Here is a 27,919-nt window from a genome sequence, read left to right on the forward strand (position 1 = left end):
CGCACATGAGCTACTAGGTTGTCTTTCCAAAGAAACAACCAAGTGCCATCAGGTTTGTCGGATTTCGGGCTCCACAAAACCCTAAGGATTCGAACTCAGGGGCGCGCACGGAGGCCACTCAACAGATTCGATTTTCCAGGCTCGCCACTCTATGGGTAAGGCTAAGAACTCACACGACAGTGAGGGACACCAGAAACACAGTAGTTTACCCAGGTTCGGGCCGCTATGAAGCGTAAAACCCTCCTCCTGCTTTTGCTGAATTGCCTCTCGCGGAGTTTGTGGATGAACTAGTACAGTGCTCTCGAGCCTCCGTAGGCCAAGTGGCTAGGTGCATTGTTCTACCGTGCGAATGAACCCCCCCTCTAAAGTATCCTACCCTCTCTATTTATAGCGGAGACCCGGATCCTCTTCCCTTGTAGCTTCGGCGGGAAGGGATCCCAAAGCGGCCAATTTTGAAGGGGAACGTTGGAACATGCTCCCCTGCCCAAAGATGGTCTTCGCCTGCAAAGTAACTATCCGCGCTGCAGAGACGGGCCCGAGGATGACGTTTGCCCTACTGGCGGGTGGCGGCGAGTTCGTTGCACTAGGAGAGAAACCTTTGGAAGATGCCTTTGGACCCCCTGTAAGCTCCTGACTCCTTTGCACGAAAGGGGAAACTGTCCCGCTCTGCCATCTGCTGCTCGCCTATCCTTTCCTGGCGTCACCCTTGACTCGTGAGGCTGGGCCTTGCCTCGGTATGTCCGCCGCTCTGGAGGGGTCCTGAGGAGGCCTCCTGCGGGTCTGGACGTCATTCCCCCTCGTGAGGCTTGGCCCCTCACGAGGGCCTGGTCGAGCATGCCGATGCTTGGTCGATGGAGTGGGCCAGACCTGGGCCACACACAAGCGAGTCTGAGTACCCCCATTCCTAGAAAGCCGACAGTAGCCCCGGGGCCCAAGGCGCGCACGAGCTGGCTTCCTAGCGAAGCCTTGGAGGCAGTCTGAAGCATCGCGGGTCAGGCTTCACGCGCGCCATGCAGCCTGGCAGCAACACTCCAGTTCCCGAGGCGCCCAGAGGCGCGCCTGGTCAAATTGATGTGACGTCTGGGTGCAGCACCGGCCATCATTATTCCTTGGGGGCGACGCGTGTACACCCGCCACGTGGGCGCATCCCCTCGCAAATTGTGCTAGGGGACGCGAAGGGACGCTAGCCTGCTTTGGGCTGCCTATTTAACCCGGCGAGGCTGATAAGGCTTGTGTCGCCCAGTCTTCTTTGCCTCCCACCTTGAGCCCTTCGTTCCCTCAGCATGGTGCCGATGAGGAGATTCTCTGCTACCGACAAGGGGAAGGCCCCTGGCGAAGGTCCTACTGCTCCACCTGCCAAGAGGGGGAGAGACCGCCCCTGGAAGTATGTGATGGGGCCGGCAGCGGCCTCTGGCGGGCGCGGTCGCGGTTCCGCCCGCCCAGGGATCTCCATCGGCGGCAATGGCGTGGCGTCGGCTGGAGCGGGTGCCCGTAGCGGCCAGAGTGGGAGCTCGGTGATGGCCACCTAGCCACCTCGCCCACGTCTCCACTCGGCTGATACGGAAATGGAGTTCATGACGTGGGTGGAGAGGTCAGAAATCGCTTGTCTCGAGCTTCCGAACTTCTTCGCGAAGGCGCTGCTAGCCGGCGGGCCTCGGGGCCTCTGGTTGCAGGCCGACGGCTGCTGCGGTGGGGCATCTTGGGTGGAGGTTTAGTTTACCCCATATTGTTACGTGTATCTGAACCGCAGGTGGCAAACCTTCGCCCGTGCCCGAGGCCTAAAGGGGAGGCGCTACCTCCTCTTAAGGTAGGACAGGTAGGCGACGCTCTTTGGGGTCGAGGGCGATCGCCTGGGTTGCTTCCCGCAGGACGCCGGCCGTGGAGGTTCGGTAGACATGCCCGTCTCCGATGGCAGTCGTTGATCCCCCAGCGTCGGCGATACCTCCTCCGAAAGGAGCCCGAGCGAGAGCAGCTACGACTAGCCACCTCGCCGTCGTGTCCGGGCCTCGGGGACGAGCCCACAAGCGCTGCGCCGCCTGTCTGCTCCTGCATGGCCCTTAAAGGAGGAGGAGGACACAGACTGATTGTCGGCGTGCGGGTGCCGGGCGTTAGCGGGGGCGGCCCTCCTCCAGGATCTCCATCGCGAGTTGTCTCCTCCATGATTTTGACCCTGCATCCATAGAAACAGGGATAGACCCTTCGGGCGTGTAACGGATTTGGGCGGCTGCCTCCTTTTCTCAGTGATGTTGCTTCGCTGCTGGTTTAGATACTTAGCTTGGTACGCTTGCGGGTAACTCCTTTGTTGTGACGCATGGCTGTGGTGCTCGGGGGGGGGGCGTTGGTTGGTTGGTCTTTTCCTTGCTGCAGGTGATGTGGGTCGATGCTCTATCTCTGGTGGCCCCGGTCCTGCACATCTCCCTACCGCCGTGGGGCGCGACCCGTTACCAAGGTCGTTCCTCACGGGGCAAATCCCTGGCACAAGGATGCCAGGTGGTTTGTGACCGGTAAGGCTCCTAACGCACTGTGCTCAGGATCCCCTTTAGACATTCAAGCGGCTCTACATCGACAGGTCCCAGCCCCGCACATTTCCCTGCTGCGAGGCACGACTTTTCAAGGTCCCCCCTCGCGGAACAAGGCGCTGGCACCCGGGTATCAGGTGGCTTTGCGACCGGTAAGGTTCCTGAGGCGCGATGCTCCCTTAGACGTTCAAGAGGCCCTCGCAAGTTCTGTTTTTGGAGATCCCTAATGTGCATTCAGGAAGCTCTGCGTCGGCAGGCCCTAGTCCCGCACATTATCCCGCCTCGTGAGGCGCAACCCGTTACCAATGTGGTTCCTCACGGGGCCAGGCCCCGGCATCGGGGTGCCAGGTGGCTTTGTGACCGGTAAGGCTACTGAGGCATTATGCTCAAGAGCCCCCTTAGGCGCTCAAACTGTCCCAAGATAAACTGTTGTTGTGAGGAAAGACAAAATGTTGTTCCCTCTCAAGGACGGTGCGCCAAGCCGCGAATAGACCTCTTGAGTGAGTACTAGTTGGCATGAGTTTGCCGACTCGACAGTGAGTACCACACGTGGATTCGAGCGCCAAGGCCTTGGCGAGGTGTTGGCACCATTCCCTTAGCCCCTGCTCGCAGGGTACGAGCAGGTTAGGGCAGACGGATGCTCGACTGAGAGGAAAAGAGCGTGTTGCCAAGTGTTGCAGGGAAAATAAGTTGTTGCAAAAATATTCATTTGTAAAGGCCCCGAGTTTTTATTTCATAAATACCAATAAATTGAAGCCAGAAAAAGCAAGTGCAAGCCACATCCGGCACCTAACCTATTCTCCGCCTCCATCGCCCCCCAGCGCTGAGCATAGGGCTTCCACTAGGCATGGGGTGGACCCCTTCCGCGTCCTCGGGGGGCCCTGGGCACATACAGCCTCGGCTCTTTATTACGTGAGAGTGTCACGGTGGGGGTGTGTCTGGGAGGTCATGAGGATGCTTTAGCCTCGCGAGTGTCCCTACCCCCGAGGCATTAGGCGCCTGATTCCGGAAGTCATTGGTGGACTGTGTTGATTTCCTCCGTCTTCCCCGCTAGGCATGGGATGGACCCCTTCCGCGTCCTCGTGGGGGGCTGGGCGTATACAGCCTCGGCTCGTTATTACGTGAGAGTTTCACGGGATGAAGTAGGTTACGGAATAATTGAAGGACGATGCCGGGTCAATGCGGAGGCGACGCGGAGGCAGTGCAGGGGCGATGCAGAGTCGTCATGGGTAGAACTTGCGGAGGTGCTGGATGATCCAGGCGTTCTGGATGGGAACTCCATCTTGAGTCTCCAGATGCATGGAGCCAGGCCTGGAGACATGGACGACCTTGAATGCGCCTTCCCACATGGATGAAAGCTTATGCAAGCCTTCCCTGGATTGGACCCGCCTCGGGACGAGATAGCTGACTTCCAGGGTCCTGGAGCGGATGTTGCAGCAGTGGTAGCACCACAAGGCCTGCTGGTAGCTCGCGGCTCGGAGAGAGGCCCGGAGGCGCACCTCCTCTCCAAGTACGAGGTTCGTCCCCGTGCAGCCTCCTAACGCTCCTCATCGAACGCCAAGACCCACGGGGAGCGGTGCTTGATTTTGTGGGGAAGAATAGCCTCTGCTCCATAGATGAGGAAGAACGGGATTTCGCCGGTGGGTTTTGTTGCAGTGGTGCGGATGGACCACAGTATCGATAGGAGCTCATCGACCCAACCTCGGCCGCAAGCTTCAAGCTTCTTCTTCAAACTCCTCACTTTGAGACCCCGTAGGACCTCTGCGTTGGCGCGCACCACCTGGCCATTGCTCCGCAGATGGGCCATCGATGCGTAGCGTATCTGTGTACCGAGGTTAGCATAGTAAATCTTGAAGAGCTGACTGGTGAACTGCGAACCGTTATCAGTGATGATGTGGTTGGGGACGCCAAAGCGGCTCACGAGGCCCTTGATGAACTTGATGTCAGACCCGGCCGGGATGGTGCGCACCGGCTCCACCTCCGCCCACTTGGTGAATTTATCGATGGCGACGTAGAGGTAGAGAAAACACCCCGCGGCCCGCGGGAAGGGCCCCAGTATGTCCAGCCCCCAGACCGCAAAAGGCCATGTGAGCGGGGTGGTCTGGAGGCCCTGCGCGAGCTGGTGGATCTGCTTGGCATGGAACTGGCAGGCCTCGCAAGACCTGACCAGCTCGGTGGTGTCATCCAGAGCTGTGGGCGAGTAAAAACCTCACCTGGATGCATTACCTGCGAGCGTGCGTGAGGAGGAGTGATGTCCGCAGTCCCCTCCGTGAATGTCGGCCAGCAGCTCCCGCCCATGCTCCCTGGAAATGCACCGCAACGCGACGTCGTTCAGGCGACTTCGGCGCAAGGTGCCTTCTTGCACACAGTAAGTTGAGGCTTGTCGTACTACGCGTTCCGCATCCTCTTCCTTCTCTGGCAATGTGTCACGGAGCAGATATGCTCTGAGTTCCTGCATCCAATCTTTGTCTTGATCCTTCAATGCGAGGAGAAGTTGAGCCCCCGAGGCATGGCCGCAGTCCGGAGCCCCCGAGGGCCGCGCTGGGGGAGCTCCTTTCCGCACGGCGTCGGGTCATCGGGTGACAGCGTCGTGGAAGGCTTGAAGGGTCGCTCCTCAAAAACGTTTGACTCCTGAGCCTCGCGACGCGAAGCTCTTTTGGCGATGTCATCCGCCTCCTTGTTTTCGTCTCGCGGGACGTGCTGCAGCTCCAGGCCTTGAAAACCTTTCTCGGTCTCACGTACCTCCTGCTGATACGCCTCCATATGCTAGTCCTTGGGTGTGTACTCCTTGTTGGAGAAGTTGACGAGGAGCTGAGAGTCGCCCATCACGGTGAGGCATTGGACCCCCAAGGCCTCCGCTGCCTTGAGGCCGGCGATGAGGCCCTCGTAACATGCTATGTTGTTGGAGACCTTCTCCCCTCATTGGAAGCAGAGTTGCATGGTGTAGCGGAGTTTGTCTCCCATCAGGGAAGTGAGCAGGACACCAGCCCCCGCCCCCATTCGCGCGAAAGCTTCATCAAAGTGCATTGTCCATCCCTCGGGCGCCTCTGCTCTCAGGGCAAGGGATTGGCTCCCTTCTAGCCCCCGATCCAGTGCGTTCGTCCATTTTGCCACAAAGTCAGCCAGGAAAGCTCCCTTGATGACCCTGGTCGTGCTGAATTCGATGTTGAAGGGCTGAAGCTTGATGCTCCACTCAGAAACTCTTCCTGCTACGTTTGGGTTGTGCAGGATCTTCTCCAAGGGGTAAGCGGAGACGACCTTGATCGGGTGTCCTTGGAAGTAGTGACGCAGTTTGCGTGAGGCGACGAGGAGCGCCAGAAGGAGTTTCTATTGCATGGGGTAACGTTAGCGCGTGTCCCACGGTACCATGCTGACGAAGTACACGGGGTGCTCGACGAGGACGCGTCTGCCCAGGGCGTCGTGCATCATGGTGGCTTCAGGAGGTTGGGGCGCTTCGTCGTCCGGAGGAAAAGCCCCGGCCTTGGGAGGACAAGGCTCTTCATGACATGATTCGCCAGTCTGGGCCTCAGGTCCCTCCGCTCGTGAGGGAGTTCGAGCTTGTGAGTCGTGCGAGCCCTCAGGCGCATCACGCGAGGGTCCGCTGGGCTTCCCAAAGTAGCGTCCTTGCCGGCTTTCTCCTCCCTTATTGCCACCAACGCGGCGCTGGCGGAGTGTGGCGTGGCGGCGAGGTACAGTAGCAGGGGCTCCCAAGGGCAAGGCGCCACCATGACCGATGGGCTCGTGAGCTAACGCTTAAGCTCATCGAAGACAACGTCGGCCTCCGAGGTCCACTCGAAGGGCCCCTTCCTTTTCATGATTTTGAAGAAGGGAAGGGCTCGCTCCCCAAGCTTGGAGATGAAACGACCCAGGGAGGTGACACACCCCGCCAGCTTCTGCATTTCCTTGAGGGTTGTGGGCACGCTCATCTTGTTTATGGCATTTACCTTTACTGGGTTAGCCTCGATCCCCTGGTGCGACACCAGGAAACCGAGTAGCTTGCCCGATGGGACTCCGAAGACGCACTTCTCGGGGTTGAGCTTCACGTTGACCTCCCGCAGGCTGGCGAACGTCTCCTACAGATCCTCCACCAGGGTCTTTGCTTGCCTTGACTTGACCATGATGTCGTCGACGTAGGCCTCCTTGTTCCTCCCGAGCTACGGCCCCAAGGCAATATGCATCAACCACCGGAAGGTTGCGCCGGTGTTCCACAGCCCGAAAGGCATACACTCGTAGCAGTATACCCCGGACGGGGAGAGGAAGGTTATCTTCTCGACGTCCTCCACTGCAATCTTGATCTGGTGGTAGCCCGAGAATGCATCCAAGAAGCACATGAGGTCGCATTCCATGGTGGACCCCACGATCTGGTCGATGCATGGTAGGGGAACTGGCCCTGAGGGCAAGCCTTGTTGAGGTTCATGAAGTCTACGCACATGCGCTCCTACCCACACTTCTTTGGGACAACCAACGGGTTGGCCACCCATTCTGGGTAGTGCACCTCCCTTAAGACCCTTGCTTTCTTGAGCTTTTGTACCTCTTGAGCGATGAACGCCTGCTTCTCCGGGGCTTGCCTCCTTGCCTTCTACTTCACCGAACGTACGTTCAGTCACACCCTGAGGTGGTGCTCGATGACGTCCCTCGGAACCCTCACAAGGTCGGAGGCGCTCCAGGCGAACGCACTCTTGTTCACCCTGAGTAAATCCACCAATGCCTTCTTTTGGTCTTGGGGGAGATCCGCGTCGATGGTGAAGGTGGGGGCCAGGCTCCCTTCGTCCACTGGCACTTGCTTCGTCTCCGCTCGGTCCTGGGAAAACAACTACTTCTTCTTCACGGGCAGGATGTCGTAGACGTCTCATGGGTCCTCCGCGGCGCGCGCCTCGCCCCTGGAGTCGGCATGCGCTGCGGCCACGGCCTTATGGGATAGCCCGAGCACCCGTGAGGCATCCTTGATGTCTCCTACGAAGGTAAACACGCCGCTGCTCCCTAGCATCTTGACGACTTTGTAGCCCGGGTCCGTCGCTGCCATGAACTACGCGAGGGTGGGGTAGCCGAGTATAGCTTTGTACAGAAGGTGGATGTGAGCGACGTCGAAGTTGATCTGCTCAGTGCGGAAGTTGGAGCGGGTGCCGAACATGACAAGGAGACGGATCCGTCCAACGGGAACGACGGATCTCGCCACAACCCCAAAAATGGGATTCGAGGGCGCGAGCTGCTCTCAGGGTAACCCCAGCACGTCGAAGGCCTCCATTGAGATGATGTTGAGGCCCGCGCCGCCATCGATAAGGGTCTTGGAGGCAGCCACGCCGGAGATGGTCGACGTTCACAGCATGGGAAGCACCCCGGCAGCCGTCTTGGCTTTAGGGTGATAGTCGGGGCCGAAGGTGATGTTGACCTCTGGCCACACACGACATTCCCAGGGCTCGGGCCTTAGGCAAATCGTCCCCCCGCGATGCAGGAAACACTTGATGTGGCGGCTGGAGGGTGGCACCTGCGATCCGCCGATAATACACGCGACCGCGGGGACGGCCCTACAAGCGCGGACGTCGTTCACCGCCGCAGACCGACGGTCGTCGGTGGTTGCACTTGCCATGGTGCTGCCGAGTCGAGATCTGGTTCCTGTTGTTGTCGTGGAAGCTCCGAGACGCACCCCCTACTTGGTGTGCCCAATGTCGGATTTCGGGCTCCGCAAAACCCTAAGGATTCGAAGTTAGGGGGGTGCACAGAGGCCACTCAACATATTCGATTTTCCAAGCTCGTCACTCGATGGGTAAGGCTAAGAAATCATGCAACGGTGAGGGAGACCAGAAACACGGTAGTTTACCCAGGTTCGGGCCGCTGCGAAGCGTAAAACCCTACTCCTTCTTTTGGTGGATAGCCTCTCGCGGAGGTGGTGGATGAACTAGTACAGTGCTCTCGAGCCTCCGGAGGCCACGTGGCTAGGTGTATTTTTCTACCGTGCGAATGAGCCCCCCTCTCAAGTATCCTACCCTCTCTATTTATAGCGGAGGCCCGGGTCCCCTTCCCAAATAGCTTCGGCAGGAAGGGATCCCACAACGGCCAATTTTGAAAGGGAACAGTGGAACATGCTCCCCTGCCCAAAGGTGGTCTTCGCCTGCAAAGTAACTGTCCACGCTGCAGAGACGGCCCCGAGGATGACTTTTGCCCTACTGGCGGGCAGTGGCGGTTTTGTTGCACTAGAAGGGAAACCTTTTGAATATGCCTTTGGAACCTCTGTACGCTCTCGCCTCCTTTGCACCAAAGGGGAAACTGCCTCGCTCTGCCATCTGCTGCTCGCATTTCCTTTCCTGGCATCACCCTTGACTCCTGAGGCTGGGCCTTGCCTCGGAATGTCCGCCACTCCGTAGGGGTCCTAAGGAGGCCTCCTGTGGATCTTGACATCGTTCCTCCTCGTGAGGCATGGCCCCTCATGAGGGCCTTGTCGAGCCTGTCGATGCTTGGTCCATGGAGTGGGCCAGCCCTGGGCCGCAGACAAGCAAGTCTGGCTACCCCCGTTCCTAGAACGCCGACAAAGTTTCTCATAGCACTGTGAAAGGACGTGGATGTCGCCTAGAGGGGGGTGAATTGGCGCTTTAAAATAGTTACGATTTAGGCTTGAACAAATGCGGACTAAAACTAACGTTTAATTTGTCAAGCACAAAACCTAAAACAACTAGGCTCACCAATCTGCACCAACAACTTATGCTAAGCAAGATAAACAACTAAGTTATAGCAAGATATATGACAAGAAACAATATGGTTATCACAAATTAAAGTGCATAAGCAAACGGTTCGGGTAAGAGATAATCGAGGCAAGCGGAGACGACGATGTATCCCGAAGTTCACACCCTTGCGGATGCTAATCTTCATTTGAAGCGGTGTGGAGGCACAATGCTCCCCAAGATGCCACTAAGGTCGCCGTAATATCCTCATGCCCTTGCACAATGCAAGATGTCGTGATTCCACTAAGGGACCCTAGAGGGCGATTACCGAACCCATACAAAGTAGGTTGCGGCAACCTCCACAACTTAATTGGAGGCTCCCAACAATGCCATGAAGCTTCACCAAAATGGATTGTGGCTCCGAGATGACCTCAAATGGTCAAGGAAATCTCCATAACCTAACTAGAGACCCCGATGCTTGCCCGGAGATTTACACCACAATGATTGAGCTCCGCGGCATCACCAAGCTTCTAGGACACCAAAGCATCAACAAAGAACAATCTCTAGGGTACCAAGCACCCAAGGGTAATAAGCTTCTCAACTTTTCACTTCCACGTATCACCATGGAGAACTCAAACCGATGCAACTAATGCAATGGCAAGAATACATGAAGTGGTCAACTTCCTCACACTCAAATCCCTTCACAACAACTGAAGTTGTGGAGGAATATGAGAGGAAGAACAAGGAGCTGACAAAGAACTCCAAGATCAAGATCCAAGGGGTTCCCCTCACATAGAAGGGAAAATCTAAAAAGAAGAGTGCCCAAACGAGCGTTCTCATGCGGCGGCTTAGGCTAGATTCCGTCACTATCACGCTACAATGGGAGCACTACAGTGAGGAGAACAGTCCTATAGGGGTGACTGCGCTATAGTGCGCTTTTTCATTTTGCATTTAAAAAAAAATTATCTTCCAAACCGTTGTCTTAATTAATGATTCGCTTTCACCACTAACTTTTTCACGACGAGACCTTCAAAACTAGATCCCATATCAATATGTTTCGATAACTTATATTTTTGTCGGTACTTGCCAGATTACTATCACTTACTTGTCGCATTATTTTTCACATAGTTCTCACATTAAATAAACTTGATTATCAGGCTTATGAATGGCGATATACCCCACTAAAAACTTGATTCATTTGTACTTGTACTGATTCATGCATTTACTTGGTTATTGTTAGTGCTTTAATGCCCACTTTTTAACTTCACTTAACATTGCAATGCTTAAAAGGTATAAAATTATTGTCTGATAACTATGTATAGTTTTTGTGACAACTATACACCCGTAAGATGACAACTACGATGACATAAATGTGGCAACTAGGAACGACGAAAAAAAATCAATGAAACATGTCAACATGAGATCTTATTTTGAAGGTCTCGTCGAGACGAACCTAACGGTGACAGCAAATCTCCAATCAAATTATTAATCTGTGAAATAAATCATTTTAAAAATTCAAAAAAGCATTTAATGCGATGATGCAAGCATAAGATAGAAGATTCTTGCATGTAAGCATTTAATGCGATGATGTAAGCACGCTTATGAAATTCAATTAGCAGGCCGCCGCACGGGAAGGGTTACATGCGGCGCTGCTACGTAGTCAATCCCCACATAGAATACACAAAGTACTTTCATCTTCACCATGTACTTTCGTCCTCACCATGTCTTCCGGCGGCGATTTGTGCTTGGGTCACGAGATCCATTTTGGTGCACTCGTCTTCGTCACTGATGATTCGGCATGGCTTCAGGAGCCGCCTCTGGATGTTAAGGCACTCCCGATCTGCGGGCCAACGCACTCCCGTGCGAGTTCCTGCGGAGTACTTCTTCGTCACCCGTCGCCTCTGTTGTCGACCACACTTCCCGCTGTTCTTCGCCACAAGCGATCCGGTCGCTCGCGGCTTCAGCGCTGGATGCGCCATGCGTTGGCTCGTCAAGCGTCTTCTTCACAGGTTGCGGCCATCGAGCCCGTTGCTTCTCCTTGTGGCGCTTCCGACTCGGCGTCAGAGCAGTCTGATGTTCCCTCCGAGTGCGAGAGCTACAATCCTGTGGTGGAGGTTTTCATGGCCGTCTCACACGGTAGCCCGCCCAGATTAAGCTGTGGCGAGTTCAAGGCTGGAGGGGCGTTGGGTGATCACATTCGCGAGCGCCCTCCAACTTCCAGTCGGCGTCAACAATAACTTTTCCTGAATGAACCTTAGAACAATTTTGATGTATTTCGCATGCCCGTTCTGAACGTGGCTGCAGCCCTAAAGATAGCATATTCTATCGGGCCAACCAAATCAGAGGCAGGTAGAGGCTTGGTGCAGATTCATGCCTTACTTCAGGCGGCACAACAGCGGAATTCGGCTGTCTCTCAGTCATTAAACAGATTGCACAACAATTCACCCCCGAGCAGAAACCGTTCGATCAGTTTATAGTCCATGATCTCCTCAGCATCGCACAGACGGAGATTATCGAGAGGATCGGTACAGAGATCAGGAGAAGAATCTGCTCCCCCCACCTCGATATCACCGTCATGATCGTCACCAAATGCGTTCCCCTCTACGGAGTGGATCTTACGTGCCCCAGCACTACAGCAAAAGGCGCTCGGTCGGTGATGAGCATGATCCTGGACATGATGCGAGGAACTCATCACCAATAGAGATTGTTACGACAGTGACCATCCGAGTGGAAGTGGCACCGTCATTTCTGGTCCCGAGTGTTTCAGCCTAGCAATTTGCTCCGCTGATATTCCCCCCAACTTCAAGTTCGCGGCCGGAATAAGAAAATTTACTCAAGAGTCTAAGCCTGAAACATGGTTGGATGATTACCGAGTCTTAGTGCAGATTGGTGGCGGTAATGACAATGTAGCGATGAAGCATTTGCCCTTGATGTTGGACGGTTAAGCCTGTGCATGGCTGAATCAGTTGGCTCCTTGTAGTATATACTACTGGGAGGACTTGGCCGGAGTGTTCATCAAAACCTTTGAGAGAACCTGCAAGCACCCCGCTAGTCTGTCTGAGTTGCAGCACTACGTACAGAAGCCGAGTGAGATTTTGTGCGATTACATCTAGCGCTGGACCACCCTACACCACACGGTGGAAAGTGTATCTGAGCATCAAGTAGTCTGTGCCTTCAAGGCAGGCGTTAGGTACAGGGAGTTATATCTGAAATTCGGTTGGACAAGCGACATGTCGCTAAGCAAGATGATGGATATAGCGGATCTTATGCAAATGGTGAAGAAGAAGAACGCCTTTGTAGCGGTAAAGGAAAACAAGTCGACAATGATGCCGGTGGTAACAATTCCAATCGGAAGCAGAAGCGGAAGGTTGAAGGCACTGTTCAAACAGAAGCGGTCGCTCTGGCGGCAGGGAACTTCAAGGGGAAGGCCAAGTGGAAGTTTCCCCCAAGAAATCGAAGAAGCAGTCGGGACCTGATGTCCTAGATTTACTATGTGCAATCCACACAAAGACAGATGATGAGGGCAATGTAATATTGCCAAAACACACCACTCGGCAGTGTAGATTGTTGATCCAGTCATTCAAGGAGGATTAGTCGAGTGAAAAAAAATCCTAAAAAGGAGAATGAAGAAGGGAAAGATATTTCCCCGAGATCCAAGCAACGCTGATGATTTTTGCTGATGTAGAAAGCAAGAGTCGAGTGAAGGTAGTCAATAGAGAAGTCAACATGGCTGCACCCTCCAACCCCCACGTACCTCAAGTGGTCGCAGACTGCTATCACATTTGATCAGTCGGATCACCCCGCTCATGTTGCCACTCCTGGTCGACAAGCTCTGGTGGTCGACCCGATCGTGGGGGGCGTTCGGCTCCGCAAGGTACTCATGGATGGAGGAAGTGGACTGAACATACTATACGTAGATACTCTCAAGGGAATGGGCATTCCAATGTCCCGACTCAGCGAGAACAACATGCAGTTCCATGGAGTCTTTCCTGGAAAAAAGGCCAAGTCCCTCGGCCAGATAGAGTTGGACGTCATCTTTGGCTCCGACAAGAATTTTCGCAAGGAGAAACTCACGTTTGAAATGGTCGACTTTCAGAGTGCATACCATGCTATCCTTGGCAGCCCAGCCTATGCACGTTTCACGGCCCGGCCATGTTATCTGTACCTGAAGATGAAGATGCCTGGGCCGAAGGAAGTTATCACGGTCACAGGAAATCGGTAGAGAGCAGAGGATTGCTTGCAGCAGGGCTCCAAAATCACTGACGAAAAGATGGCTATGGTTGAACTGGACGAGTACAGGAACACGGCCGACCCTGCCGACCTGATGCACTCCAAGAAGTCCGCTTTTCAGTGGACAGGAGACGAGAAGAAAGTGAGCGTTCATTCGACGGACTCCAATGCTACCCCGACCAATATATCAACAACCCTGGACAGCAAATAGGAAGCCAATCTCATCCAGTTCCTCCATAATAACTGAGACGTCTTCACATGGAATCCCACTAACATGCCTCATGTACCTAGGTAGCTAGGTGAGCACCTACTCAGAGTCGACCCGAAGGCTAAACCTGTCAAGGAGCACTTGCGTCGGTCGGCAACGGAAAAGCAAAAAGCAATCGGTGAGGAGGTGGCTTGGCTCCTGGAGGCCAAGTTAATTCGCGAGGTCTACCACTTTGAGTGGCTCGCGAATGTCATCATGGTCCCCAAGGAGGACAACTCTCTATGTATGTGTATAGATTTAAAACATCTCCATTGGGTCTGCCCGAAGGATCACTTCCCGCTCCCCTGCATTGATCAGATTGTTGACTCGACTACGAGATGTGAGCGTTTATCTTTTCTGGATGCTTATTCTGGCTACCATCAGATCCGTCTGTTTTGTCCAAACGAAATAAAAACATCCTTCATCACCCCTTTCGGGTGTTTCTCTTACATCACCATGCCTTTTGGTTTGAAGAATGTTGGCGCTACATTCATGTGTATGATCGAGAAGTTCCTGCTCAATCAAATCAGTCAGAATGTTGAAGCCTACATGGACGATATTGTTGTCAAGTCTCGCAAAGGTTTCGACATGCTGACTGACTTGGCTGAAACATTTGCCAACCTCACAAGATACGATATCAAGCTGAATTCAGCTAAGTGCACTTTCGGTGTTCCTGGGGGCGAGTTACTTGGTTTTCTCGTTTCCGAACGAGGAAGCAACGTCAACCCCGAGAAGATCGGCGCCATCGTCCGAATGAAAAGCCCCGAGCGTGTGAACGATGTCTAGAGGCTTACCGGGTGCTTGGCAGCACTAAGCAGGTTTATATCTCGCCTTGGGGAGAAAGCTTTACCTCTATACCGACTCATGAAGAAGTCTGACACATTCGAGTGGACTCCCTAGGCAGAAGCTGCATTTATCGAGTTGAAAACCCTACTTTACACCCAGCCGGTGGTTGCTGCTCTGCACAGCAAAGAACATCTCCTCTTATACATCGCAACTACGAATCAAGTCGTCAGCATAGTCCTAACTGTCCAGCGAGAAGAGGAAGGCAAAAACTACAAAGTTCAATGCCCATTCTTTTACATTTCTGAAGTATTGACCCCTTCCAAGCAAAGGTATCCCCATAACCAGAAGCTCCTTTATGGAACATATTTATTAGCAACGAAGGTGGCGCATTACTTTCAAGACCACTCGGTATTAGTTGTCAGTGATGCTCCGTTGTCAAAAATCCTTCACAATCGGGACGCATCTGGTCGAGTGGCCAAATGGGCTATGGAGCTATTATATTGTGACATCAAGTTTGAAGTGAAGAAAGCTATCAAGTCTCAAGCTCTTGCCGATTTCATGGCCGACTGGGTGGAACAGCAGCAACCAACCCAGATTCACTCGGCGCACTGGACCATGTTCTTTGATGGCTCTAAAATGTTGAATGGTTCCGGTGCTCGCGTGGTATTGATATCCCCAAAAGGCGATAAGCTCAGCTATGTTCTCCAGATTCACTTTGGTTCCTCCAATAATGAGGCTGAGTATGAAGCACTCCTCTACGGGTTGCGTATGGCCATTTCACTCGGCGTTTGGCGCTTGATGGTATACGGTGACTCAGATCTGGTGGTCAATCAAATGATGAAGGAATGGGATGTCAGAAACCTCGCCATGAGTGGATATTGCAATGCAGTAAGGAAACGTGAGAAGAAATTCATGGGCTTAGAACTCCATCATGTGCCCCGACTGAAAAACCAAGAAGTTGATGAGTTGACTAAGACCGGGTCCACTCAGAAGCCTGTGCCCAATAACGTGTTTCTGGAACACTTACACACTCCTTCGGTGCAAGAGGATCCTTTCACTGAAGAGCCCCCGCAACCTATAAGCACTTCCAATCCGGTCGAGGTCGACGTTCTCGCAGTCGTCGATTTAGTTATGGAAATTCTAGTGATCACGCCCGACTGGACAGCGCCATACATTACATACATTTTGAGGCGAGAGTTACGAGAAGACGAAGCTGAAGCTCGACAGATTGTCCGCAGACCAAAGGCGTTCACTGTGATGGTGATCTACTCTATAGAGAGACTGTTACTGGCGTAGCTCAACGATGCATATCCCCTGAGGAGGGTTGGCTGATTCTGGAGGAAAACCACTCGGGGACCTGTGGTCATCATGCGTCCTCTCATACCATCGTTGCCAAAGCATACCGAGCTGGATTCTGGCCGTGCACCAACGAGATGGCCAAAGATATCGTTGATCATTGTGAAGGCTGTCAGTTTTACTCCAACTTGTCTCACAAGCCTACTTCTGCATTGAAGACTAACCCTCTCACATGGTCGTTTGCTGTCTGGGTCTTAGATATGGTCGGTCCTTTCCGAACAGGCCAGAGTGGATTTACACATCTTCTTGTTGCAGTCACAAGTTTACTAAATGGATTGAAGCCAAACCTAACAAGTTTACTAAATAACATTCCGGTACGGAGTCCTGCACAACATCATCACACACAATGGATCTAACTTCGACTCGGAAGAGTTCACGCGTTTTTGCTCCGATCAGGGCACCCGAGTGGATTATGCGTCTGTTGCGCATCCCCAAACCAATGGTCAAGCTGAGGGAGCGAATGTACTTATCCTTCAAGGATTGAAACCTCGACTCATGTGAGACTTGGAGCATGCTGTTGGAGCTTGGGTAACCGAACTGCCTTGTGTTCTGTGGGGCTTGAGGACAACCCAGAATCGGTCGACTGGACGCACACCATTCTTCTTGGTGTATGAAGCTGAAGCTGTTTTGCCGAGTGATCTGCTCCACAATTCTCCTCGAGTGGATTTTTATTCAGAAGCTAAAGTCGAGCAAGCGCGGCAGGACGGAGTGGATCTCCTGGAGGAAGAGCGTGAAATGGCCTTGATTCGGTCAACTATATACCACCATGATTTACGAAGCTTTCATGTGAGGCATGTTAAGAGTCGAACGTTCCAGGAAGGAGATATTGTGCTCCGAGTGGATCGACAGCGATCTCACAAGCTGGCACCTACGTAGGAAGGACCTTTCATCGTCACGAAAGTACTGAACAATGGAGCCTATCATCTCTACAATCTCAAGAAGAGGGTCGACGGGACGCGCACCTGGAATGCATACCTACTCAGATGTTTTTATGCTTGATCACCAACTAGTTTGATGTAATAAAGAGAGCTTTTCTGAACAATGTTACCTGTCAAAGTCATGATTCCTGCAATTTCCGATTCCAATTGTGAAATCTACTCCGAGTGACGAGCAATCGTCTCACTCGTGGACTTAGCTGCGAACCAGTTTTCGCCTAAGTATAAAATTGACTACGAGTGGCGAACAACCCTCTCACTCGGGACTTAGCCGCTAACACGCTTTAGCCTAAGTACAAAACCGACTCCGAATGACGAGCAATCCTCTCACTCGGGGGCTTAGTTGCGAACAATTTTTCCCCTAGGTATAGAATTGACTCCGAGTTGCGAGCAACCCTCTCACTCAAAGACTTAGCCGCTAACACGCTTTAGCCTAAGTACAAAACATGCTCCGAGGGACGAGCAATCCTCTCACTCGAGGGCTTAGCTGCGAACCAGTTTTTGCCAAAGTATAAAATTGACTCCGAGTGGCAAGCAACCCTCTCACTTGGGGACTTAGCCGCTAGCACGCTTTAGCCTAAGTACAAACCCTACTCTGAGTGACGAGCAATCCTCTCACTCGTGGGCTTAGCTACGAACCAGTTTTCGCCTAAGTATAAAATTGACTCCAAGTGGCGAGCAACCCTCTCACCCGGGGACTTAGACGCTAACACGCTTTAGCCTAAGTACAAAACCTACTCCGAGTGACGAGCAATCCTCCCACTCGGGGGCTTAGCTGCGAACCTTTCGCCTAAGTATAAAATTCACTCCGAGTGTCGAGCAACCCTCTCACTCGGGGACTTAGCCGCTAACACGCTTTAGCCTAAGTACAAAACCTACTCCGAGTAACGAGCAATCCTCTCACTTGGGGGCTTTGCTGCGAACCAATTTTCCCCTAAGTATAAAACTGACTCCGAGTGGCGAGCAACTCTTTCACTAGGGGAGCTTAGCCGCTAACACGCTTTAACATAAGTACGAAACCTACTCCGAGTGACGAGCAATCCTCTGACTCGGGGGCTTAGTTGTGAACCCGTTTTTGCCTAAGTATAAAATTGACTCTGAGTGGCAAGGAACCCTCTCACTCGGGGACTTAGCCGCTGATACGTCTCCGTCGTATCTACTTTTCCGAACACTTTTGCCCTTCTTTTGGACTCTAATTTGCATGATTTGAAAGGAACTAACCCAGACTAACGATGTTTTCAGCAGAATTGCCATGGTGTTATTTTTGTGCAGAAATAAAAGTTCTCGGAATGACCTGAAAATTTACGGAGAATTTTTCTGGAATTAATGAAAAATACCTGAGCAAAGATCCACCGGAGGAGGTGAGCCAGTGGGCCACAAGCCCAGGGGCCGCGACCACCCCCCTGGTCGCGCCGTGAGGGCTTGTGGGGCCCACGAGGCTCCACCGCCTCCAATCTCACCTCTATATATTCTGTTTCACTCGGAAAAAAAAGGAAGAAGGATTCATCATGTTTTACGATATGGAGGCGCCGCCACCTCATGTTCTTCATCTGGAGGGCAGATCTGGAGTCCGTTCTCGGCTCCGGAGAGGGGAAATCGTCTCCATCGTCATCATCAACCTTCCTCCATTGCCAACTCCATGATGTTCTTCACCGTTCGTTAGTAATCTCATCGTAGGCTTGCTGGACGGTGATGAGTTGGATGAGATCTATCATGTAATCGAGTTAGTTTTGACGGGGATTGATCCCTAGTATCCACTATGTTCTGAGATTGATGTTGCTACTACTTTGCCATGCTTAATGCTTGTCACTGGGGCCCAAGTGCCATGATTTCAGATCTGAACATATTATGTTGTCGCTAATATATGTGTGTTTTAGATCCTATCTTGCAAGTTGTAGTCACCTACTATGTGTTATGACCCGGCAACCCCAGAGTGACAATAGCCGGAACCACTCCTGGAGATGACCATAGTATGAGGAGTTCATGTATTCACCAAGTGTTAGTGCGTTGGTCCGGTTCTTTATTAAAAGGAGAACCTTAATATCCCGTAGTTTCCATTAGGACCCCGCTGCCACGGGAGGGATGGACAATAGATGTCATGTAAGTTCTTTTTCCTAAGGAAGTATGACTACATACGGAATACATGCCTACATTAGATTGACGAACGGGAGCTAGTTACTTATCTCTATGTGTTATAGCTGTTACATGATGAATCACATCCGGCATAATCATCCATCACCGATCCAATGCCTACGAGTCTTTTTCTACTGGTCCTTGCTGCGTTACTTTGCCGCTACTGCTATCACTACCGTTGTTCCTAGCTACTGCTGTCACTACTGTTGTTACTTGTTACTTTGCTGTTACCTGCCGCAATACTATTTACTGGCGCCATTGATACAACAAGTCAGGAATAGTCTGCCATCAACAGACAATTTTCTGGCACCGTTGCTATCATACCACTTTGCTGCTGATACTTTGCTTGCAGACACTAATCTTTCAGGTGTGGTTGAATTGACATCTCAGCTCCTAATACTTGAGAATATTCTTTCGCTTCCCCTTGAGTCGAATCAATAAATTTGGGTTGATTACTCTACCCTCGAAAACTGTTGTGATCCCCTATACTTGTGGGTTATCAAGACAATTTTCTAGCGCCGTTGTCAGGGAGGCACAACTATATTCTCTGAGTCACTTGGGATTCACGCCTGCTGGTCACTATGAGGAATCCGATAGATCCAAGAACTGAAATCTTTCCCTCAACTACGAGGACAGGTAAGGAACTGCCATCTAGCTCTGCACTTGATACACCTTCAGTTTTGACTAAGTTTGCACCACCGCCTCCTGCTAGAAATCTTGATATGTCGCTTGTGCTTGATGATGCTACTTATGCTATGCGTGATACTGCTTTGCCTGATGATGCTATGCTTGATACTGCTTTGCCTGATGATGCTATGCCTCATACTGCTTTGCCACTAGGTGCATTCCTTGATGCACAAATTGCTAGTGTTGCTGCTAGATGTGATGATACTTCCGAAACTGCTGATACTATTGAAGTAGAACCTGCTATTTTGCATGCTAGAACTAGCTCTCCTAGACCTGAATTGCCTGTTATGCCTGAACGTTATGTTATGGAGTGAGAGATAGCTGAGGACTTTCTTGCCTGTAAGGATAGCTATGATGTTGAGAAACTACTGCTCAAGTAGAAAGAAAAATCTCTGAACGCTAGGATGAAATATGACCCAAAGTTTGCTACTTCGCCTATCTTTGTGACCGATAAGGACTATCAATTATCTATCGACCCTGAGTTAATCACTCTGGTCGAATCTGATCCTTTTCACGGTTATGAGTCTGAAACGGTTGTAGCCCATCTTACCAAACTGCATGATATAGCCACCCTATTCACTAGTGAGGAAAAGATCCGCCACTACTATAACCTCAAGCTGTTTCCTTTCTCGCTAAAGGACGATGCTAAGACCTGGTTCACTTCTCTTGCTCCTAGTTGTGTGTGTAGCCCCCAGGATATGGTCTACTACTTCTCTGAAAAATATTTCCCTACCCATAAGAAGCAAGCTGTCTTGCAGGAAATATACAACTTTGCTCAAGCTGAAGAAGAGAGTCTCCCACAAGCTTGGGGGAGGCTCATCCAGCTATGAATGCTTTGCCTGATCACCCTCTTGAGAAGAATGAAATACTTGATATCTTCTATAATGTACTTACCGATGCTTCCAAAGACCACCTAGATAGTTGTGCCGGTTGTGTTTTTAGGGAACAAACTGTAGAACAGGCTGAGATTCTACTGAATAACATCTTGTGCAATAAGAATGCTTGGACTATTCCCGAACCACCTCCTAAGCCAACTCTGAAGAAAAGAGGTATTCTATTCCTCAGTCCTAAAGATATGCAAGAAGCCAAGAAATTTATGCGAGAGAAAGGCATTAAATCTGAAGATGTCAAAAATCTACCACCTATCGAAGAGATCCATGGTCTCGATAACCCGATACATGTAGTAGAAGTAAATTCTCTATGTAGGTTTGATGAGAGTGATATTCCTTTTGATGAACCTGCTAGCTTATGCCTGGATGAATTTGATAACTTTGTTGCCAAACAACAGAGTTTCAATGATTATGTTAGCAGACAATTGGAACAGAATGCTCGTATGGTTAGTCATTTAAGTGCTTGTGTGGACAGAAATGTCAATGATCTTAAGCTCATGAGTAAACATGCCTCTATGGTTACTACTCAGGTAGAACAAGTACTTAAGGCTCAGAATGACTTGCTCAATGAGTTGAATGAAAATTATGTCAGAGTCGTCACTAGAGGCGGTAGAATGACCCAGGAACCTTTGTATCCTGAGAGTCATCCGAAGAGAATTGAACAAGATTCTCCAGGAGTTAGCACTGATGCACCTAGTCATCCTAGAAAGAAGAAGAAAGATGATAGGAACCTGCACGCTAGCAACCCTGTTGTTGCTACACCTGAGGGTCCAAACGATGTCTCTGTCTCTAATGCTGAGACACAATCCGGTGATGAACATGAGCCTAATTATAATATCAATAGTGATGTTCATGTTGATGTTCAACCTAGCAATGATAAGGATGTGGAGATTGAACCTATTGATCATGATAACCCACAGCCTAAGAATAAGAGATACGATAAGAACGACTTCACTGCTAGGAAGCACGGTAAAGAAAGGGAACCATGGGTTCAGAAAGCCATGCCCTTTCCTCCCAAACCATCCAAGAAAAAGGATGATGAGGATTTTGAGCAATTCGTTGAAATGATCAGACATGTCTTTCTGCAAATGCGTTTGACACATATGCTCAAAATGTCTCCATATGCTAAGTACATGAAAGATATTGTGACTAATGAGAGGAGGATACCTGAGGTTGAGATTTCCACCATGCTCGCTAATTATACCTTCAAGGGTGGAACTCCTAAGAAACTAGGTGATCCCGGTGTGCCCACTATACCTTGCTCCATTAAAGGAAACTACGTTAGAACTGCGTTATGCGACCTTCGAGCCGTGTTAGTGTTATGCCTCTATCTCTCTTTATCGTAGACTTGAACTGGCTAAGTTGACACCCACTGAAATCTCTCTACAAATGGCCGACAAATCAACTGCTTTCCCTATCGGCATTTGCGAGGATGTGCTTGTTGTGGTTGCTAATGTCACTATCTTAACAGACTTTGTTATCTTGGATATTCCCGAGGACGATGCCATGGCGGTCATCCTCGGAAGACCCTTTTTAAACACCACAGGGGCTGTTATAGATTGCAACAAAGGCAATGTCACTTTCCATGTCAACGGTAATGAGCATACGGTGCACTTTCCGAAGAAACAATATCGAGTACATTGCATCAATGCTATCGAAAAAACTTCATCGATACTTATTGGGAGCTCTGAATTCCCTATACCTCCTGCTAAGATGAAGCATGATTTGCTTGTTGGGGAAATACATATCCCCATTGAGGTGACCTAGTGACTATTTGGGAATTCTCCGTTCTCTTCTGCGATTCGAAAAAGTTTGTCGAAGAGGCTTGATCAACCTCACTGACGGATTTCTTTCGATGACCATGAGATGGATGAATCGAGGAGTCACAAACCTCTGTTCCAAGCTTTCACCTTCGCTTGGTTAGAAGAAAAATGATAGATTTAGTTTAGTTTTCCCTATTTTCTGTTTTAGCGTCCGGTGGAAAAGTACCCCGAAAATAAAAAGTTCTCCGAACGTCCTGAAAATCAAGTATGATTTTTTTGGAATTTTTGAAAAATTATGAGACAAAGAGCTTGTCTAGGGCTGCACCAGTGGGCCACAAGCCCTTGGAGCGCGGGCACCCCCCTGGCCGCGCCACCCAGGCTTGTGGGGCCCACAGGCACCCCTCCACTCATTCTTGCTCCTATCTGGTTCCCCTACCTCCAGAAAAAAACTGTTTCGCAGCTCAAACCCGTGTTCTTGCTCCTCTTGCTGGGATTTTCGATCTCTTTGCTCAAAGCACCATTCTCTGAACTGTTTTTGGGAAATTACTCCTTGGTAAGTGACCCCTCCATTGGTCCAATTAGTTTTTGTTCTAGCGCCTTATACTCCGCGTATTTTTGCTGCCTTGGTGACCTTGTTCTTGAGCTTTGCATGCTGATTTTAGCTGGTCCCAAGTTGTTTTGATGCGTAATATGGCCTCTAGGCACTGGTGGGAGTAGTTGCTACGAGTTTCGTTGAGCCTTGTTCACTTTTCCTTTGGGTCACTGAAAATTTCAGAAAAGGAAGATGTTCAGGAGAAACTATCATGGTGGTTCCTCAAGCAAGAGAGGTCCCCGTCTTACGATTCGGGAGCCCGATCCTTACCAACCGAGGAACGCGCAGGTACAACCATGCGAATTGCCTTCTGATGAATTTATGATTGAGGCAGGTTTCAAAACTAGTTTGATGCACTTGTTCGCAACGTCGGACTCGAAGAATTCATCTCCGATATATGTGAAAAGTATGTTGCTCTCACTGCCTCTTTTGTTCGTAGATTCAAAATTTCAGTTGGCCGTGACACATCGGTACTGTTTGATCTCTATGACAAATCGTATACCATGGATTTAGAGGATTTCAATAGAATTTGCAAAATACCTATTTGGGGTAGCCTCAATGATCCTCCTAAATCTTCCGTTAGAGATTTTTTTCTCTGGTATAACTGTTGGAGAAACTAGAGACATTACGCAAGCTACCATGGGGAGTATTCATTTTCCTGCCTTGCATTACTTTGCCCTCTTCATAGCCAGATGCATTAATGGCAAGATTGAGCATTCTCACCTGTGCGCATCCGACCTTAGTATCCTTAAGAGCGAAGTAATGGGTGATAAAAGTTTCAACAGGGGAGCTATTATAGCAAGGAGACTGAATAAGAATGCTAATGAAGGGGATTTCTTTGGTGGGATCTATGCCACCCGCATAGCAAATTTTCTTGCAGTACCCATCCGCAAAGGAGATCCCCCGCTCCATACAGCTTTCCTTGACCGCGTCGCTTTGACACGCTACTAGTTCCTTGAGAGGGATGACGAATCCCTCCTATACCGTTTGATATTTAACCGGCAGCGTGTTTTCCATATTACCCTTCCTGCTCCTGCCTTCTTTGACTTTTAGGTAAAACGGAGATATTACATAACCAGAGGAGAGGCACAGGAGTACGAGAGGGAGGCAAAGGCTGCCCGTCTCCGTGAGGCAGCTATTCAGGCACTGCATCACTCCCGTATAACCCCCATTATGATTTTGGGTTTCGCCACGACCATCCTTGGGAGTAGACCAACTTAGGCCAGAAGCCTAAGCTTGGGGGAGTACGTGTTTCTCACCGACTTTATATTCTTGCTTATGCTTTCACTTTGTTCATCGGTGTTCACACTTTGCCACTTTATCATCCATGCTAGTTTATTTTCTTTTTCTCGTTTTCTTTTCGTGTGTGTGTCTAGTTTGAAAAAAAAACAAAAAGATTTTCTTTCTTTCTTTTGCTTGTTGGGAGCTTTCCCGTGTAAATAGCTTTCTTTTTCTTTGGGTCAAGGTAGAAGACCATGGTTACAATGTTTAGTGGATTTTGCATGCATACCTATTTAGCTGTCAAAGAGCCATATTAATTTGTCTTCTCCTTTGTGTTTGCCTGCAGATTCCAGCTTTAGTCCAATGCACGAGCACGCTTATTATTGTTCACATCATTCGGCCGTGCAAGTGGAAGGCAATAATGACGATATATGATGAAGTGACTGAGCCTGGAAAAGCTGGTATGAACTCAATCTATTTTGTTTTTGTAAATATGACTAGCTCATCATGCCTGATTCAGCTTTGTTGTGAGGGAAACATGTTTGCAATGACAACTTAGAGATCATAGTTGCTTATGCCATGCTTACTTAGCTAGGAGCTTATAATGGTCTGTCTTGGTTGCCCACATGAATGTTGAGATGACTATGATGTAGTATGATAGGATGGTATCCTCCTTTGAATGATTCAAGTGGCTTGATTTGGCGCATATTCACGCATGTAGTTGAAACAAAATCAACATAGCATCTATGATGTTCATGTTCATGGTGATTTATGTCCTACTCATGCTTGCACTCAATGTTAGTTAATCTCAATGCATTTTTATGACTGTTTTCGCTCTCTAGTCGGTCGCTTCCCAGTCTTTTGCTAGCCTTCACTTGTACTAAGCGGGAATATTGCTTGTGCATCCACTTCCATAAACCCAAAGTTGTTCCATGTGAGTCCACCATACCTACCTATATGCGTTATCTACCTGCCGTTCCAAGTAAATTTGCATGTGCCACTTTCTAAACCATTAAGAAATAATCTGTTTTTCATGCCTGAACCGCTCATGTGGTGACAGGGGGCTATCAGTATCTTCCATGCTAGGTGTGTTATCCTAGATATGTCTTTATTCACTATCATTCACGAGAAAGGGGCGGGTAATTGGAATTCCCAGTTCCATGCTCAAATCGAAAAGATAATTGCAAACAAAATTCCCCCAGGATTGATGTTGGTATGGACAGTACCCCAGGATTCGGCTAGCCGTGGAGTGTGATTGATTGGTGGTGGGGGAGTCAAAACTTTGCTTTTCTATTTGGGATCCTCCTATAGCATGTGTAGCATGGAAGATGTTGAGAACTCTTAGTCATTGCGTTGACAATGAAAAGCATGCCACCCAAAATTATTATCTCTGTTTTAAAAGCTTGAGCTCTGGCACCTCTGCAAATCAAGGCTTCCCTCTGCGAAGGTCATGTCTATTTATGTTCCTGTTGAGTCATCCTCCTCTTATAAAAGCACGAATTAGAGAGCACCTTTGTCGTTTTTATGCTTTGCTTTGAACTCTGTTGAGTATGACTGTGACTGGATCTTCTTTGCCATGAGTTACAATGTTTAGTCAGCCCTTGGTCTTTGAAGGTGCTTTGCATTTATGTTTTGCGGTCTCAGAAAGAGCTAGCGAGATACCATCTGTTCGTACTGCTTCATGTTGTTTTGATTGAACTGTTCACATTTGAGGCTTATTATTATTTGCTCGCTAGTTGATTATGTCATTGATATGAGTTTACCGTGAGACCTAGATGGCATTTTCTTAAGTGGTTAGCTTGTGATCTTGCTGAAATTCTGGTTGTGAGTTAGACATAGTTGCAACAACGAGATCAAACAGAGTTCGTCAAAGTTTTTCTTTTGTCTCTTTCAGTTTGTCAACTGAATTGCTTGAGGACAAGCAAGGCTTTAAGCTTGGGGGAGTTGATAAGTCTCCGTCGTATCTACTTTTTCGAACTCTTTTGCGCTTGTTTTGGACTCTAATTTGCATGATTTGAATGGAACTAACCCGGACTAATGTTGTTTTTAGCAGAATTGCCATGGTGTTGTTTTTGTGCAGAAATAAAAATTCTCGAAATGACCTAAAAATTTACGGAGAATTTTTCTCGAATTAATGAAAAATACCTGCACAAAGATCCACTGAAGGAGGTGAGCGAGTTGGCCGCAAAGATCCATGAAACTTTACGGAGAATTTTTCTGGAATTAATGAAAAAAAATAAGGGAGAAGGATTCCTCGCGTTTTACGATACGGAGGCGCCTCCACCTCTTGTTCTTCATCTGGAGGGCAGATCTGGAGTCCGTTCTCGGCTCCGGAGAGGGGAAATCGTTGCCATCGTCATCATCCACCTTCCTCCATCGCTAATTCCATGATGCTCTTCACAGTTCGTGAGTAATCTCATCATAGGCTTGCTGGACGGTGATGAGTTGGATGAGATCTATCATGTAATCGAGTTAGTTTTGACGGGGATTGATCCCTAGTATCCACTATGTTCTGAGATTGATGTTGCTACTACTTTGCCATGCTTAATGCTTGTCACTAGGGCCCGAGTGCCATGATTTCAGATCTGAACCTATTACGTTGTCGCCAATATATGTGTGTTTTAGATCCTATCTTGCAAGTTGTAGTCACCTACTATGTGTTATGACCCGGCAACCCCGGAGTGACAATAGCCGGAACCACTCCCGGAGATGACCATAGTATGAGGAGTTAATGTATTCACCAAGTGTTAATGCCTTGGTCTGGTTCTTTATTAAAAGGAGAACCTCAATATCCCGTAGTTTCCATTAGGACCCGCTGCCAAGGGAGGGATGGACAATAGATGTCATGCAAGTTCTATTCCCTAAGCACGTATGACTACATACGGAATACATGCCTACATTAGATTGACGAACGGGAGCTAGTTACTTATCTCCCCGTGTTATAGTTGTTACATGATGAATCACATCCGGTATAATCATTCATCACTGATCCAATGCCTACGAGTCTTTTACTACTGGTCCTTGCTACGTTACTTCGCCGCTACTGCTATCACTACTGATGTTCCTTGCTACTGCTGTCACTACTAATGTTACTTGTTACTTTGCTATTATCTGCTGCAATACTATTTACTGGCGCCATTGATACAACAAGTCAGGAATAGTCTATCGTCAACAGACAATTTTCTGGCACTGTTGCTATCATACCACTTTGCTACTGATACTTTGCTTGAAGACACTAATCTTTCAGGTGTGGTTGAATTGACAACTCAGCTGCTAATACTTGAGAATATTCTTTCGCTTCCCCTTGAGTCGAATCAATAAATTTGGGTTGAATACTCTACCCTCGAAAACTGTTGCAATCCCCTATACTTGTGGGTTATCAGCCGCTAACATGCTTTAGCCTAAGTACAAAACCTGCTCTGAGTGACGAGCAATCCTCTCACTTGGGGGCTTAGCTATGAACCAATTTTTGCCTAAGTATAAAACCTATTCCGAGTGACGAGCAATATTCTCCTTGAAAACTTAGCTGCGAACATGCCTTCGCCTAAGATAGAAAACCCCGCTGAGTGAATGGCAATCCATCCACTCATAAACTTAGCAGTGAATCAGTCTTCGCCTAAGTTGACCCCAGCTAGGTGAAAACTAATCACTCTAATACTTAACTGCGAATCAGACTTCGCTTAAGTATGGGCCTCCCCGAATGTAGATAGCATTCAAGAAACCAAATAAAATCAGCCAAATAAGGGTAAACTCAAAGATATTCGACACAGATCAAAGTTATCTGCGCAGACGAGAGTACTCGAGCTTCACACCCGAACGAAATTTAAGTGGATACATAATCACTCGGCATACCGAGGCGAATAAAAGTTTTAACTACAATCAAAATCTATCCTCAAGGCTCACC

Source organism: Hordeum vulgare, chromosome 4H, assembly GCF_904849725.1.
Source record: "Hordeum vulgare subsp. vulgare chromosome 4H, MorexV3_pseudomolecules_assembly, whole genome shotgun sequence".
Taxonomy (NCBI): Eukaryota; Viridiplantae; Streptophyta; class Magnoliopsida; order Poales; family Poaceae; genus Hordeum; species Hordeum vulgare.